Source organism: Gymnoscopelus braueri (assembly GCF_963280865.1).
Source record: "Gymnoscopelus braueri genome assembly, chromosome: 20".
NCBI lineage: Eukaryota > Metazoa > Chordata > Actinopteri > Myctophiformes > Myctophidae > Gymnoscopelus > Gymnoscopelus braueri.
The window spans coordinates 42,844,219-42,859,703 of record NC_137622.1 but is presented as its reverse complement, the minus strand read 5'-3'; the positions used below and the strand labels follow the sequence as shown (position 1 = coordinate 42,859,703).

Sequence of the window (15,485 nt, the reverse complement as noted above, 5' to 3'; positions counted from 1 at the left end):
GTTTATGTTTATGTGAGAGATGGCAATGTGAAAAAATCGAACACAACTTTAGACCAGGGGGACTCGGCACCATGACTGTCATGGTATGACAGTCATGTTTCAGGGCTAGGATGTATCAAGGCTAGGTATGAATGAGTCACAGTGAAGCTATCAGTGTATGATATGAATAACTATTGAGTTGTGTGTTTGTCTGGAGGGAGTGATACCTGACACTTATTAAACCATTAGTTTGATCTAAGTGTGAAAACAAACCATAGCGTTGTCCCAGTTCTGTAGAAATAAACACAATGCTTGTCCTGTCAGTATATAATCAATGGCTTTCACAAAAATCCACTTTTGTCATGTTGTTATGACAGACTTACTGCCAGTAATAATCTCTGAATCTGCAGTATTGCATTTTTATAACGTGTTGTTCTTGTTTTGCTGTGTTTTACACCTACACAATGGTGGAGTAACCAAGTAACTGAATTTACTCAGTACTGTATTCAAGTACAATGTTGAGGTACCTTGAGTATTTACATGTTCAGTTCTCTATACAGTACATCTAAATCTCAGAGGAGAATATTGTGCTTTTAATTCCACTGCAGTCATTTAAAAACTTTATTTACTACCTTCTTTGCATATTTAATCATTTATAAATATTATTACAATAATACATACACTAACCAATTAAAACCTACTACATACATATTGAAAAATAGCCGATTTACAAGCTCACAATGTGTTGCTTCGAGTTGTGAGCTTGTAGATCTGCAATTTCTTTGTGAAATGGGACGTTCTGCATAATGAGCAGTGAAAGTATATTTTGCTGCCAACATTTTTTTACTTTAACTCATTTGTACACTCTCAGAGTTACAGACCTGTAAGGGTCCATTTGGTAACCCCTCAAGTAACCCAGAGGTATACAATACTGTATTTGTTTATACATTTCTTTAATGAAGGCTGATTTATGTATTTATTTATTTTCAAATCTAGGAATGGTTCAAGGGAAGCGTTAAGGAATCAGACCGTTGAGAGGGAATGGTTCAAATCCTACAGGATCCCAACCCTACCTGAGACAACACAGTAAACACAGAGGTTGGTATTTACACTCCTCACTTGCCAAATACACCAGATGTACAAGCTGACAACACCTGGGATGCAAGCCATCAGACTCTTTAGTAGTGTTAGGTCTGTCAATTTTTTATATTGTAGGTTGAGTATGCTTAGATGCCTATCTTTTTTATTAAACATGTTTTTTATTTATGTCTCTATGAGAGCTGCTTTAACACCTTCATTTCCACTATGGGATGAATAAAATAACTACCAACCAATGGTGTTCTGAAGAACGATATACATTATATTAATCATGTCTACAGATAAAACATGTGGAGTGAAGCTTTTCAGTTATTACACTGACGGCATGTTCAGGTTTCAGTACTCTGGATTTATGGGTTAAGTTGGCTCTCCCTCCCTCTCTATTGTTCTAGACTCTCCTCCTGACTTTGATACATCTCATTCAACCAATTTAATAATAACTAGAAAATGTGCTCCTCGGAGCACAGGTCTCCGCCAGTACTGTGCCTGATTAATCCTGTCTTACCTATTTATATTACATATTGTCACGTGTCACTTGACCAATGTTAGCTTGGCTGATGGAAGCTCGCTTCAAAAAAATAATAATATATATATATAATATATATTTTGAAGTGCGTCACCTATTTATAGGTTTCTATGTCATCATGCGTCTCTCTAGCCAATCAGAGCATTGGTGACAACAATATTGTCACGTGTGACAAGCGAAGCTTGACCAATGTTAGCTTGGCTGAGACGGGGGGAGACACGGAAGGACAAGAACGAAAACATACTCTCCACCTCTGGCGGAGACAATAATAATACATACAATTTATATAGCGCTTTTTTAAGTACTCAAAGTCGCCTAACAGAAAAATAAGAACAACTTTATTAGGACAAAGTAGTTAAAAAGGTTAAATACTATAAAAGAAGGTTGGTTGGGATTTATGTAGGGAATGCAAGTCTGGCCACAGAGAAAGGCCTGTCACCCCAGGTTGGTTTCTTTGTTCTGGGGACGTCACCCGACTTGAGGGAGCGGGAGTGGGCGTGGCGTTGGAGGAGTTCAGAGAGGTAGCGCCGTAGCGGGGAGCCTGGTTGTTGAGGGCCTTGTATAGGTGGTGATTAGTATTTTATAATATATTCTGTGCTTGACTGGGAGTCAGTGGAGGTTCACGGAGGACTGGTGTGATGTGGTCCCTGGATCGGGTTCTGGTGAGCAGGCGGGGGGCAGAGCTTTGTACAAACTGTAGCTTCTTGAGAACCTTGGTGGTGACACCGTATAGAAGGATATTGCAGTAGTGGAGTCTGGATGTGATGAAGGCATGGATGAGTGTCTCAGCAGCAGTGTGTGATAGGCTGGGATGAAGGCAGACAACGTTGCGAAGGTGGAAGAAGGCAGTTTTAGGGATTTGTTTGAAATGGGACTAAACATGTTTGGGGCACACGTTATATGTGTATCAGATTAATGGCAACTTTGTGTTTGTGTGTGTGTACTTTGCAACAGGTCTGTGGTGGTGTGTCAAAGCTCCGCCCCCTGCCAGACTCATCTGAGACGATAAAATTGACCTTCAGATCAAACACAACTTCCAGTGAGGAGGACAGACTGTGTTTCCACATCAGCTACAGGAGGGAATACTGACCCAGACCACTGGAACCTGCTGCTGACTCTGTCAGCTGAATGGACTTTAACAACAACCACGATTCACAGTGAAAGTAAACTTCAGGGAACATTCTAGAGGAGGAAGTGTTACTACGACTGACTGACTCCCTGCAGAGTGTTTGTAGCTTCATTCAGAGACTAAATGGCTTCCACGTCGTCTCTTCCAGAAGAGGATTATTCCTGTCCTGTGTGTCGTGACATCTTTAAAGATCCTGTTATACTGTCTTGTAGCCACAGCTTCTGTAATGCTTGTCTGCAGGAATGGTGGAGAGAGAAGAGAGTAAAACAGTGTCCAGTTTGTAAGGAAATACATTCAACAGATCATCTACCCCCTAACCTGGCTCTGAAGAACGTGTGTGAGGCCTTCAGACAGGAGAGACAGAGAGCTTCAAAACGTAAGAGAACTTCATCAGGGTCTGAGGATCTCTGCAGTCTGCATGCTGAGAAACTCAAACTGTTCTGTCTGGAATGTCAACAGCCAGTGTGTCTTGTGTGTCGATATTCTAAAAAACACACCAACCACAGTTTCAGACCCATAGATGAAGCTGCTCTGGATCACAGGGAGGAAGTCCAGAAATTACTGAAGACTTTACAGGAGAAACTGGAGGTCTTTAATGAAGTTAAAAAGAAAAGTGACCGAACAGCAAAACACATTAAGGTCCAGGCCCAGCACACAGAGAGGCAGATTAAGGAACAGTTTAAAAAGCTTCATCAGTTTCTACAAGAGGAAGAGGAGGCCAGCATCACTGCACTGAGGGAGGAAGAGCAGCAGAACAGTGAGATGATGAAGGAGAAGATGGAGGGTCTGAACAGAGACATATTCACCCTTTCAAACAACATCAGAGCCATAGAGGAGGAGCTGAGAGCTGAACACATCTCATTCCTGCAGAACTACAAGACTACAATGGAAAGAGTCCAGTTCACACTGCAGGACCCACAGCCGGTCTCTAGACCTCTGATGGACGTGACCAAACACCTGGGCAACCTGACCTTCAGAGTCTGGAACAAGATGAAGGACATTGTCTCCTGTCAAGGACACTCCTGTCATTCTGGACCCCAACACTGCCCATCCAGACTATACCCTGTCTGATGATCTAACCAGTGTGAGAGATGGAGAGGAACAACAGCTTCCTGATTCTGATTCTGATTCTGATTCTGATTCTGATTCCGATTCTGACAACCCAGAGAGGTTTGATGAAGTTGGCTTTGTCCTGGGTTCTGAGGGCTTTAACTCAGGGACTCACAGCTGGGATGTTGAGGTTGGAGACAATGCAGACTGGTCACTGGGTGTGTTAGCAGAGTCTTACCAGAGGAAGGGAGTCGGAGGGGGTCAGCACTGGAGAATAAGGTTCTATGAAGGTGAATACACAGCATACTCCAGACCAGGGCCAGGGTCTGTTCTCTCATTGAAGCAGAAACCTCAGAGGATCAGAGTCCAGCTGGACTGGAATGAAGGAAAGCTGTCATTCTCTGATCCTGATACTAACACACACATACACACCTTCACACACACTTTCACTGACACACTCTTTCCATTCATTAGCATTGGTGATGATGAAACTGTCCCTCTGAAGATGTTACCTGGGAAGATCAGTGTAACTGTGGAACAATGCAGTTAGACATGATGATGATGATGATGATGATACATTGAGAGTCTTTAACTCATTGGCCGCCATTAACGCATTAATGCGATCTAATAAATAGTGCGCTTGGCCGCCAATAACGCATAAATGCGTTCTATTAAAAAAAAAAAAAAAAAAGTTTTTTTTTTTTTTTTTTCTTATTTTTAGACCCAAAGACCAAGGAGATATGATATATCAAAGATCTAGACTCCTATCCACTTCCTTGTTAACTTAAAACTTAAAAATTCTGTATCTCGGCTCCTGAGTACTTTTTGTTTTTCAATTAAAAATCTCTGGCAGCCAACAGCTAAAAATCTGAAATAACTCTGGCAGCTATCCAGTTAAAGGAGGATATTACTCATAGAATCTAAATGATTGTGTTGTGGTCAATGACAGTCACATTAACAAGTGTTTCCTAAAGCAGGGGTTCTCAAACCTTTTCATGTCAAGGACCCCCAAATGCATTTGGCCGTGGACCCCCATCTTAAAATATTTGGTGTCTGGGACCCCCATCCCCTAGAAGAGAAGATTTATAATAAAACAATTAAAAATGATTCAATACATTTTCTATATTTTTCCAATCATTTCAAAAATAGATGTACAAGCTGTGAGCTTGTAGATCTGCTATTATTGAATAGCCAACATAATGGATAAAGCTGTTAAAACGATTGTGATGCTATATTAACTATACCCCCTGGACCCCCCCCCCCCCACTGGGGGTTAAGCAGTGACTCATCCTATGGGGCTTTTTTCTTTAAAACCTGTAAAAATTAGTTTTCAATGTTATCCCGATACATTTGAATCCCTATTCAACGGGATAGCAATGAAAACTTTTTTCTCCAATCTGTGATGTCATCAAAATGTCCATATTGTTATGTTTTTATGGATCACACTAATATAGTAATATTATACTTTTTATTTCACCACTGATCCTGACTGTTCCTGTGTGAACCTGTGTCTAATGATCAGGTTGTGATTCTCTGCCTGATCCCTGATTACATTAGTCTTCACTGTTTGATCTCCTGCTTCTGATCCTTGACTGTAATCTGGATTAAACCTTGATGTGAACTTTGAATTCCTGCCTGATGGTTTCTGTGTTATACTGTCTGAGTCAGTCACTGAACGTTACATAAAGAGTTCATATTTGTAACTAATATGTTGACTATCCAATTTATAGATGTTTTATTGTAAAATATATGAGTCAAACAAATTAACTTGATTTTATCCCTCCTCTATAATGACTGATGTCAGTAATATCACATTAATTGTATGAAACTACGCTCTTTCATTCAGTGATTATGCAGGTTATTTAACTTTGATAAATAGCATGCATTTTGGTACTTCTATATCAATTCATAATTCCAGTATATTCTCTATTCAGTTATGACTTATTCTTATTTAGTTACTTTGCAGATATAAATTATTATATTCTAAAACATGCATTAACCACTTTAGCCCTATTTTATACATAGGCTATTTGAAAATAGCTGATCTACAAGCTCACAAATCGTCACATCGCGGCGCGTTGTGAGCTTGTAGATCTGATATTTTCAAACATGTTAGTGCTTTTACTTTTGGTACTTTAAGTAAGTTTTGATACCAATACTTTTGTACTTTTGTACATTTTGAATTCCGGACTTTTACCTGTAACAGAGTATTTCTACATTGCAGTATTGATACTTTTACTCAAGTAAAACATGTGAAAACATGCTCACCACCCAAAAAATATGTCCGGGTTCAGGGTTGACTGCAGGTGTGCAAGAGACTCGTAGAGGCTAATCTAATTATGCAACGCAAATGACGCAAAATTATGATGATGGAAATTATTCTATCAGGCATAGTAGCTACCGACGATGGTCCTACGACACAATTCCACAAAACCTTTGCTGCTGCACTTTTCACTCTTGGCACTCCATGAACATGAATTTTTTTTAATAAAAATATATTTTCTGTTGCCAGGTGTAACAGCTAATGGGATCCTAAATAAACTCAAACTCAGGATCCAGACAGCATGATGGTCATGTGCACACTCTGTGAAACATCAAGTAACATAGCTGCAGTTGCATGTTAAAGCCACACGGTGGCAACCAAACACCACTCTAATCTATTACAGTAACAGTTAGTAGACCTGCTGAATGTTGCAGTAACTTAGCAGTTGACATGTTTGTCAACATGACAGCTCATTTAATTTAGCTCATATTCATCATCTGTGGAGACTACTGTTGAAATGTGAACGAGTGTGAATGTCACTGTGTGTTTTACTGTTGAAATAGAGTTTTTAATGGCCGGGGATTGAACCCCAACCTCCCAGTTGCAAGGCGGACACTCTAACCACAAGGCACCTTTTTTTTATTGATTGAATACTTTATTAGAATTGTGCAGAAAAAAAAGACACATGAAAGTACAGTTCAATACAAGGTCACCTAATAGGATTTAAAACCCAAGAACATATTTGGCTTGTTTCCATTGGGGTCCTTTGTACTCAATTCATTGAAACATTAAATGACATAAAAACTGTTTAAAAACATGAAAAACAAAAAAATATGTACAGTTAAACAATACAATACAAAACTATGATTCATTTAAGTACACCCAACATAGGACAAGGATGGTACAATTATCTTTGAGTTGACACGAAACAACACTCAACACTGCCCATACCCTTCCTCCCTCATGGGTCTTTAGTTTAGTCCCTGTTCACTTCACCAGATAGACATTACAAAATATATTCTAAAATATATATATATTTAGTTAAATCAGCAAAATCATTATTTTTATGTTATCCTTTTTCCTCTCCTCGTGCCCAAATGAAAACAAAACAAAAGACAGAGTACAGCAACTTGCAATGGGCCTGGTCTACAAGATACACTGCACCACATTTCGATGAATTGAGTACAAAGGAAAGGACCCCAATGGAAACAAGCCGTATGCAGCTTCATGTGTTTAAAATCCTCTTGGCAGGTCTTGTATTGAACTGTACTTTCCTGTGCTGTTATCTTTTTGCAAACTGCTATTCAAGTATTCAATCAATCAATAAAATCCTATTAGCTGTTTTTCTTTTCGTACAGTATTAATAATAGTAATAATAATGATGCATTTTATTTATAAAGTATAAAGTCACTTAAATTAGATGGGAGACTATCTGTTTCTGATCTGATGTGTAATGGGACTGCATTCCTAATTAAATTCTGACTATAGAAACATGATCTGAAGTCCAGTTTCACTCTCATTCTTTTACAGTCTCTATGCTCTCATTCAATGCGCGGTGCCCTTTAAGTGTTACGACAGTACTGATTTACGGTCGTTTGTACGACAGCCGTTCCAACTTCCGTTCCTTCTCACCAGGGACGCCGACTTTTGTGCGCGACCATGGGGGCTGAACTTGACCTAGACCAGCCTCGCCCCCCCCGGGGGGGCACATTATAGTCTATACTGGGGCACATTATAGTCTATACTGGTAAAATATATACCTTATAAATAAAAGGAATTTTATGTGTTTTTTTGTTTTTATGTTTTTCTTTAAAAGCATATTTGCCAATAACAGTGCACTTTCAAACATGTAAAACATTTTTACATTTTTTCTTTAATGCAGAAAATACACAAATGCACATCCACATGACGTTGTCAGCCAGGGAGAGGGGAGGGGTAGGGTGGTGGGATGGTAGGGCCTAGGGGGAGAAGCAAACCACGCCCACTTAGGAGACCATTTGTAGGATTTGTGTACTACTTCGCCTCAAAGACTGGTGACGCGAGGCTAAATTAACAATCTTTGCTTTCATGCAATGCGCGGTGCCCTTTAAGTGTTACGACAGTACTGATTTACGGACGTTTTTACGACAGCCGTTCCTTCTCACGTTGGTAGGAGAAAGCGCGGGTCAGATGCTTGTTGCCTGTGTGAGAAACATCAAGTGACTCTAATATCTTCTGTGAGACTCTCTTCTGTTAGGTGAGCACTGAACATGTTGATTTAAGAGCTGTAACATTATCTTATCTGTCATATGATATTAGCCTTAGATCAAGAAGACTATCGTAGATGTATTTGATCGATTTTGACATTTTTATATCTACGATAGTCTTAGCCCCCCCCCCAGTTTGTCGAGGAATGTCAGACCAGCAAAGCCCGTATTTCTCCTAACATGTACAAAATGCAAAATATAAGGTCCTTATCCGCTTGCCCCAAATGTTAACTAGGTGTCCGTTGTATTTGTGCAATGTATTAGTCCATATTGTTCAATAAATAAGTGTTTTAATCCCGTTGGTGGCCGAACGACATCCCCCCCCTCGTTTACTTCCTGTTTACATTGAGTGTAATTCCGGCTTTCACCGGATGCGCCACATCACTAACTTCCTCCAGAATCGTCCACCGACGGGATTAAAACACTTCTTTATTGTAACATATGCACTAATACATTACACAAACACTCCGGACACCTAGTTAACATTTGGGGCAAGCGGGTAAGCACCTTATATTTTGCATTTGCATACATCAACGATAGTCTTGATCTAAGGCTAATATGGTAATATGTTGTTTGATTTATGGTCAGAGTTGTACAACTACATGAAGGTTTATTATCATCAACTTTGGCCAGTAGTTGTACAAAGTAGCTTACCTCTGGGGTGACGTCACCCATCTATGTTGAAATACATTTTATTACTACAATCTGATATAAGCCTAAAGTTATTTGTAAACTGGATGCTTTTCTGAAAAACCTTCTTCCTCTGTTCTAATAATTCACAACTCATAGTTATGGGTATCATATCATCACATAGAATGTTGTCAGCCATGCCTTTTGCTACGTATGTATGAATATTGTATTGTTTTGTGTATATATATATATATATATATATATATATATATATATATATATATATATATATATATATGAATCTTAGCCCTGGTCCAGAGTGTTAGTGAGTTCTCTCTAACGCTCTGCCAGGTGAGCTGCTCTGCTCATAGACCCAACATTACACTGCCGTGAGAGGTCTCCGTCTTTAGTAAAAATAAACAAAACTATTTAGCAACTCACCGAAACAAAGGCTGTTTTGTGTTGTTGAAAGTCTATAATCCAGGGTGGGAAGTCTCTCAGCATCCCACCTTCTCTGTATAATACACTTTTGGGGCAGAAAACTAAATATGTACCGCCAGACGGAAATCCTTTTATTTACTCCACTGCGCCCCCTACAGATCTGGTCGATTTAAATTACCATTGAGCAGATCTATAGAGGGCGCAGTGGAGTAAATACAATGATTGTACAAGGAAATAAAATACATTCTACAGTTGGTACAGCTACATGGTCTTTGTAATAATGTTGTCATGAGCTGCAGCATTGGTTACACAAACACTATTTTGAAAATCATCCAGGCTAGGATGTATCTAGCCATGGTTCACATGACGCTTGTATACAAGCGTCATGGTGCCGAGTCCCCCTGTTCTAAAGTTGTGTTCGATTTTTTCACATTGCCATCTCTCACATAATCATAAACGTTCAGATTTCAAATATAAAGTGCTTACCACCGAGCCACGGATGTTACAAGGCGACGCGAACCGCGATAAGTACTCGTATCTCCCGTATTGTTCAATAAAAAGCATTTTAATCCCATCGCCGGCCATTTTCTCCAAATTGTCTCCGATACTTACAACCATGCGACACTAATGGTTGGGAGGTGTATTGCACTCTGATACATTACAAATCAAAAAACAAACAAAAAAGAAAATGGCCGGCGATGGGATTAAAATGCTTTTTATTGAACAATACGGGAGATACGGGTACTCATCGCGGTCCGCATCGCCTTGTAACATCCGTGGCTCGGTGGTAAGCACTTTATATTTGAAATCTGATTCTGAACGTTTATGTTTATGTGAGAGATGGCAATGTGAAAAAATCGAACACAACTTTAGACCAGGGGGACTCGGCACCATGACTGTCATGGTATGACAGTCATGTTTCAGGGCTAGGATGTATCAAGGCTAGGTATGAATGAGTCACAGTGAAGCTATCAGTGTATGATATGAATAACTATTGAGTTGTGTGTTTGTCTGGAGGGAGTGATACCTGACACTTATTAAACCATTAGTTTGATCTAAGTGTGAAAACAAACCATAGCGTTGTCCCAGTTCTGTAGAAATAAACACAATGCTTGTCCTGTCAGTATATAATCAATGGCTTTCACAAAAATCCACTTTTGTCATGTTGTTATGACAGACTTACTGCCAGTAATAATCTCTGAATCTGCAGTATTGCATTTTTATAACGTGTTGTTCTTGTTTTGCTGTGTTTTACACCTACACAATGGTGGAGTAACCAAGTAACTGAATTTACTCAGTACTGTATTCAAGTACAATGTTGAGGTACCTTGAGTATTTACATGTTCAGTTCTCTATACAGTACATCTACTTCTCTAAATCTCAGAGGAGAATATTGTGCTTTTAATTCCACTGCAGTCATTTAAAAACTTTATTTACTACCTTCTTTGCATATTTAATCATTTATAAATATTATTACAATAATACATACACTAACCAATTAAAACCTACTACATACATATTGAAAAATAGCCGATTTACAAGCTCACAATGTGTTGCTTCGAGTTGTGAGCTTGTAGATCTGCAATTTCTTTGTGAAATGGGACGTTCTGCATAATGAGCAGTGAAAGTATATTTTGCTGCCAACATTTTTTTACTTTAACTCATTTGTACACTCTCAGAGTTACAGACCTGTAAGGGTCCATTTGGTAACCCCTCAAGTAACCCAGAGGTATACAATACTGTATTTGTTTATACATTTCTTTAATGAAGGCTGATTTATGTATTTATTTATTTTCAAATCTAGGAATGGTTCAAGGGAAGCGTTAAGGAATCAGACCGTTGAGAGGGAATGGTTCAAATCCTACAGGATCCCAACCCTACCTGAGACAACACAGTAAACACAGAGGTTGGTATTTACACTCCTCACTTGCCAAATACACCAGATGTACAAGCTGACAACACCTGGGATGCAAGCCATCAGACTCTTTAGTAGTGTTAGGTCTGTCAATTTTTTATATTGTAGGTTGAGTATGCTTAGATGCCTATCTTTTTTATTAAACATGTTTTTTATTTATGTCTCTATGAGAGCTGCTTTAACACCTTCATTTCCACTATGGGATGAATAAAATAACTACCAACCAATGGTGTTCTGAAGAACGATATACATTATATTAATCATGTCTACAGATAAAACATGTGGAGTGAAGCTTTTCAGTTATTACACTGACGGCATGTTCAGGTTTCAGTACTCTGGATTTATGGGTTAAGTTGGCTCTCCCTCCCTCTCTATTGTTCTAGACTCTCCTCCTGACTTTGATACATCTCATTCAACCAATTTAATAATAACTAGAAAATGTGCTCCTCGGAGCACAGGTCTCCGCCAGTACTGTGCCTGATTAATCCTGTCTTACCTATTTATATTACATATTGTCACGTGTCACTTGACCAATGTTAGCTTGGCTGATGGAAGCTCGCTTCAAAAAAATAATAATATATATATATAATATATATTTTGAAGTGCGTCACCTATTTATAGGTTTCTATGTCATCATGCGTCTCTCTAGCCAATCAGAGCATTGGTGACAACAATATTGTCACGTGTGACAAGCGAAGCTTGACCAATGTTAGCTTGGCTGAGACGGGGGGAGACACGGAAGGACAAGAACGAAAACATACTCTCCACCTCTGGCGGAGACAATAATAATACATACAATTTATATAGCGCTTTTTTAAGTACTCAAAGTCGCCTAACAGAAAAATAAGAACAACTTTATTAGGACAAAGTAGTTAAAAAGGTTAAATACTATAAAAGAAGGTTGGTTGGGATTTATGTAGGGAATGCAAGTCTGGCCACAGAGAAAGGCCTGTCACCCCAGGTTGGTTTCTTTGTTCTGGGGACGTCACCCGACTTGAGGGAGCGGGAGTGGGCGTGGCGTTGGAGGAGTTCAGAGAGGTAGCGCCGTAGCGGGGAGCCTGGTTGTTGAGGGCCTTGTATAGGTGGTGATTAGTATTTTATAATATATTCTGTGCTTGACTGGGAGTCAGTGGAGGTTCACGGAGGACTGGTGTGATGTGGTCCCTGGATCGGGTTCTGGTGAGCAGGCGGGGGGCAGAGCTTTGTACAAACTGTAGCTTCTTGAGAACCTTGGTGGTGACACCGTATAGAAGGATATTGCAGTAGTGGAGTCTGGATGTGATGAAGGCATGGATGAGTGTCTCAGCAGCAGTGTGTGATAGGCTGGGATGAAGGCAGACAACGTTGCGAAGGTGGAAGAAGGCAGTTTTAGGGATTTGTTTGAAATGGGACTAAACATGTTTGGGGCACACGTTATATGTGTATCAGATTAATGGCAACTTTGTGTTTGTGTGTGTGTACTTTGCAACAGGTCTGTGGTGGTGTGTCAAAGCTCCGCCCCCTGCCAGACTCATCTGAGACGATAAAATTGACCTTCAGATCAAACACAACTTCCAGTGAGGAGGACAGACTGTGTTTCCACATCAGCTACAGGAGGGAATACTGACCCAGACCACTGGAACCTGCTGCTGACTCTGTCAGCTGAATGGACTTTAACAACAACCACGATTCACAGTGAAAGTAAACTTCAGGGAACATTCTAGAGGAGGAAGTGTTACTACGACTGACTGACTCCCTGCAGAGTGTTTGTAGCTTCATTCAGAGACTAAATGGCTTCCACGTCGTCTCTTCCAGAAGAGGATTATTCCTGTCCTGTGTGTCGTGACATCTTTAAAGATCCTGTTATACTGTCTTGTAGCCACAGCTTCTGTAATGCTTGTCTGCAGGAATGGTGGAGAGAGAAGAGAGTAAAACAGTGTCCAGTTTGTAAGGAAATACATTCAACAGATCATCTACCCCCTAACCTGGCTCTGAAGAACGTGTGTGAGGCCTTCAGACAGGAGAGACAGAGAGCTTCAAAACGTAAGAGAACTTCATCAGGGTCTGAGGATCTCTGCAGTCTGCATGCTGAGAAACTCAAACTGTTCTGTCTGGAATGTCAACAGCCAGTGTGTCTTGTGTGTCGATATTCTAAAAAACACACCAACCACAGTTTCAGACCCATAGATGAAGCTGCTCTGGATCACAGGGAGGAAGTCCAGAAATTACTGAAGACTTTACAGGAGAAACTGGAGGTCTTTAATGAAGTTAAAAAGAAAAGTGACCGAACAGCAAAACACATTAAGGTCCAGGCCCAGCACACAGAGAGGCAGATTAAGGAACAGTTTAAAAAGCTTCATCAGTTTCTACAAGAGGAAGAGGAGGCCAGCATCACTGCACTGAGGGAGGAAGAGCAGCAGAACAGTGAGATGATGAAGGAGAAGATGGAGGGTCTGAACAGAGACATATTCACCCTTTCAAACAACATCAGAGCCATAGAGGAGGAGCTGAGAGCTGAACACATCTCATTCCTGCAGAACTACAAGACTACAATGGAAAGAGTCCAGTTCACACTGCAGGACCCACAGCCGGTCTCTAGACCTCTGATGGACGTGACCAAACACCTGGGCAACCTGACCTTCAGAGTCTGGAACAAGATGAAGGACATTGTCTCCTGTCAAGGACACTCCTGTCATTCTGGACCCCAACACTGCCCATCCAGACTATACCCTGTCTGATGATCTAACCAGTGTGAGAGATGGAGAGGAACAACAGCTTCCTGATTCTGATTCTGATTCTGATTCTGATTCTGATTCCGATTCTGACAACCCAGAGAGGTTTGATGAAGTTGGCTTTGTCCTGGGTTCTGAGGGCTTTAACTCAGGGACTCACAGCTGGGATGTTGAGGTTGGAGACAATGCAGACTGGTCACTGGGTGTGTTAGCAGAGTCTTACCAGAGGAAGGGAGTCGGAGGGGGTCAGCACTGGAGAATAAGGTTCTATGAAGGTGAATACACAGCATACTCCAGACCAGGGCCAGGGTCTGTTCTCTCATTGAAGCAGAAACCTCAGAGGATCAGAGTCCAGCTGGACTGGAATGAAGGAAAGCTGTCATTCTCTGATCCTGATACTAACACACACATACACACCTTCACACACACTTTCACTGACACACTCTTTCCATTCATTAGCATTGGTGATGATGAAACTGTCCCTCTGAAGATGTTACCTGGGAAGATCAGTGTAACTGTGGAACAATGCAGTTAGACATGATGATGATGATGATGATGATGATACATTGAGAGTCTTTAAAGGAGGATATTACTCATAGAATCTAAATGATTGTGTTGTGGTCAATGACAGTCACATTAACAAGTGTTTCCTAAAGCAGGGGTTCTCAAACCTTTTCATGTCAAGGACCCCCAAATGCATTTGGCCGTGGACCCCCATCTTAAAATATTTGGTGTCTGGGACCCCCATCCCCTAGAAGAGAAGATTTATAATAAAACAATTAAAAATGATTCAATACATTTTCTATATTTTTCCAATCATTTCAAAAATAGATGTACAAGCTGTGAGCTTGTAGATCTGCTATTATTGAATAGCCAACATAATGGATAAAGCTGTTAAAACGATTGTGATGCTATATTAACTATACCCCCTGGACCCCCCCCCCCCACTGGGGGTTAAGCAGTGACTCATCCTATGGGGCTTTTTTCTTTAAAACCTGTAAAAATTAGTTTTCAATGTTATCCCGATACATTTGAATCCCTATTCAACGGGATAGCAATGAAAACTTTTTTCTCCAATCTGTGATGTCATCAAAATGTCCATATTGTTATGTTTTTATGGATCACACTAATATAGTAATATTATACTTTTTATTTCACCACTGATCCTGACTGTTCCTGTGTGAACCTGTGTCTAATGATCAGGTTGTGATTCTCTGCCTGATCCCTGATTACATTAGTCTTCACTGTTTGATCTCCTGCTTCTGATCCTTGACTGTAATCTGGATTAAACCTTGATGTGAACTTTGAATTCCTGCCTGATGGTTTCTGTGTTATACTGTCTGAGTCAGTCACTGAACGTTACATAAAGAGTTCATATTTGTAACTAATATGTTGACTATCCAATTTATAGATGTTTTATTGTAAAATATATGAGTCAAACAAATTAACTTGATTTTATCCCTCCTCTATAATGACTGATGTCAGTAATATCACATT

General features: G+C 40.1%; 2 pseudogenes across 2 annotated transcripts; both read left to right on the top strand.

The window, feature by feature from the left end:
* Nucleotides 1-2,855: 2,855 nt before the first annotated feature.
* On the top strand, nt 2,856-4,900 carry LOC308076495 (E3 ubiquitin-protein ligase TRIM35-like; annotated as a pseudogene). Its single transcript has 2 exons — nt 2,856-4,366; nt 4,677-4,900. The product of its transcript is annotated as an E3 ubiquitin-protein ligase TRIM35-like (transcript).
* Nucleotides 4,901-13,046: 8,146 nt separating this feature from the next.
* On the top strand, nt 13,047-15,217 carry LOC308075723 (E3 ubiquitin-protein ligase TRIM39-like; annotated as a pseudogene). Its single transcript has 2 exons — nt 13,047-14,452; nt 15,192-15,217. The product of its transcript is annotated as an E3 ubiquitin-protein ligase TRIM39-like (transcript).
* The last annotated feature ends 268 nt before the right edge of the window (nt 15,218-15,485 follow it).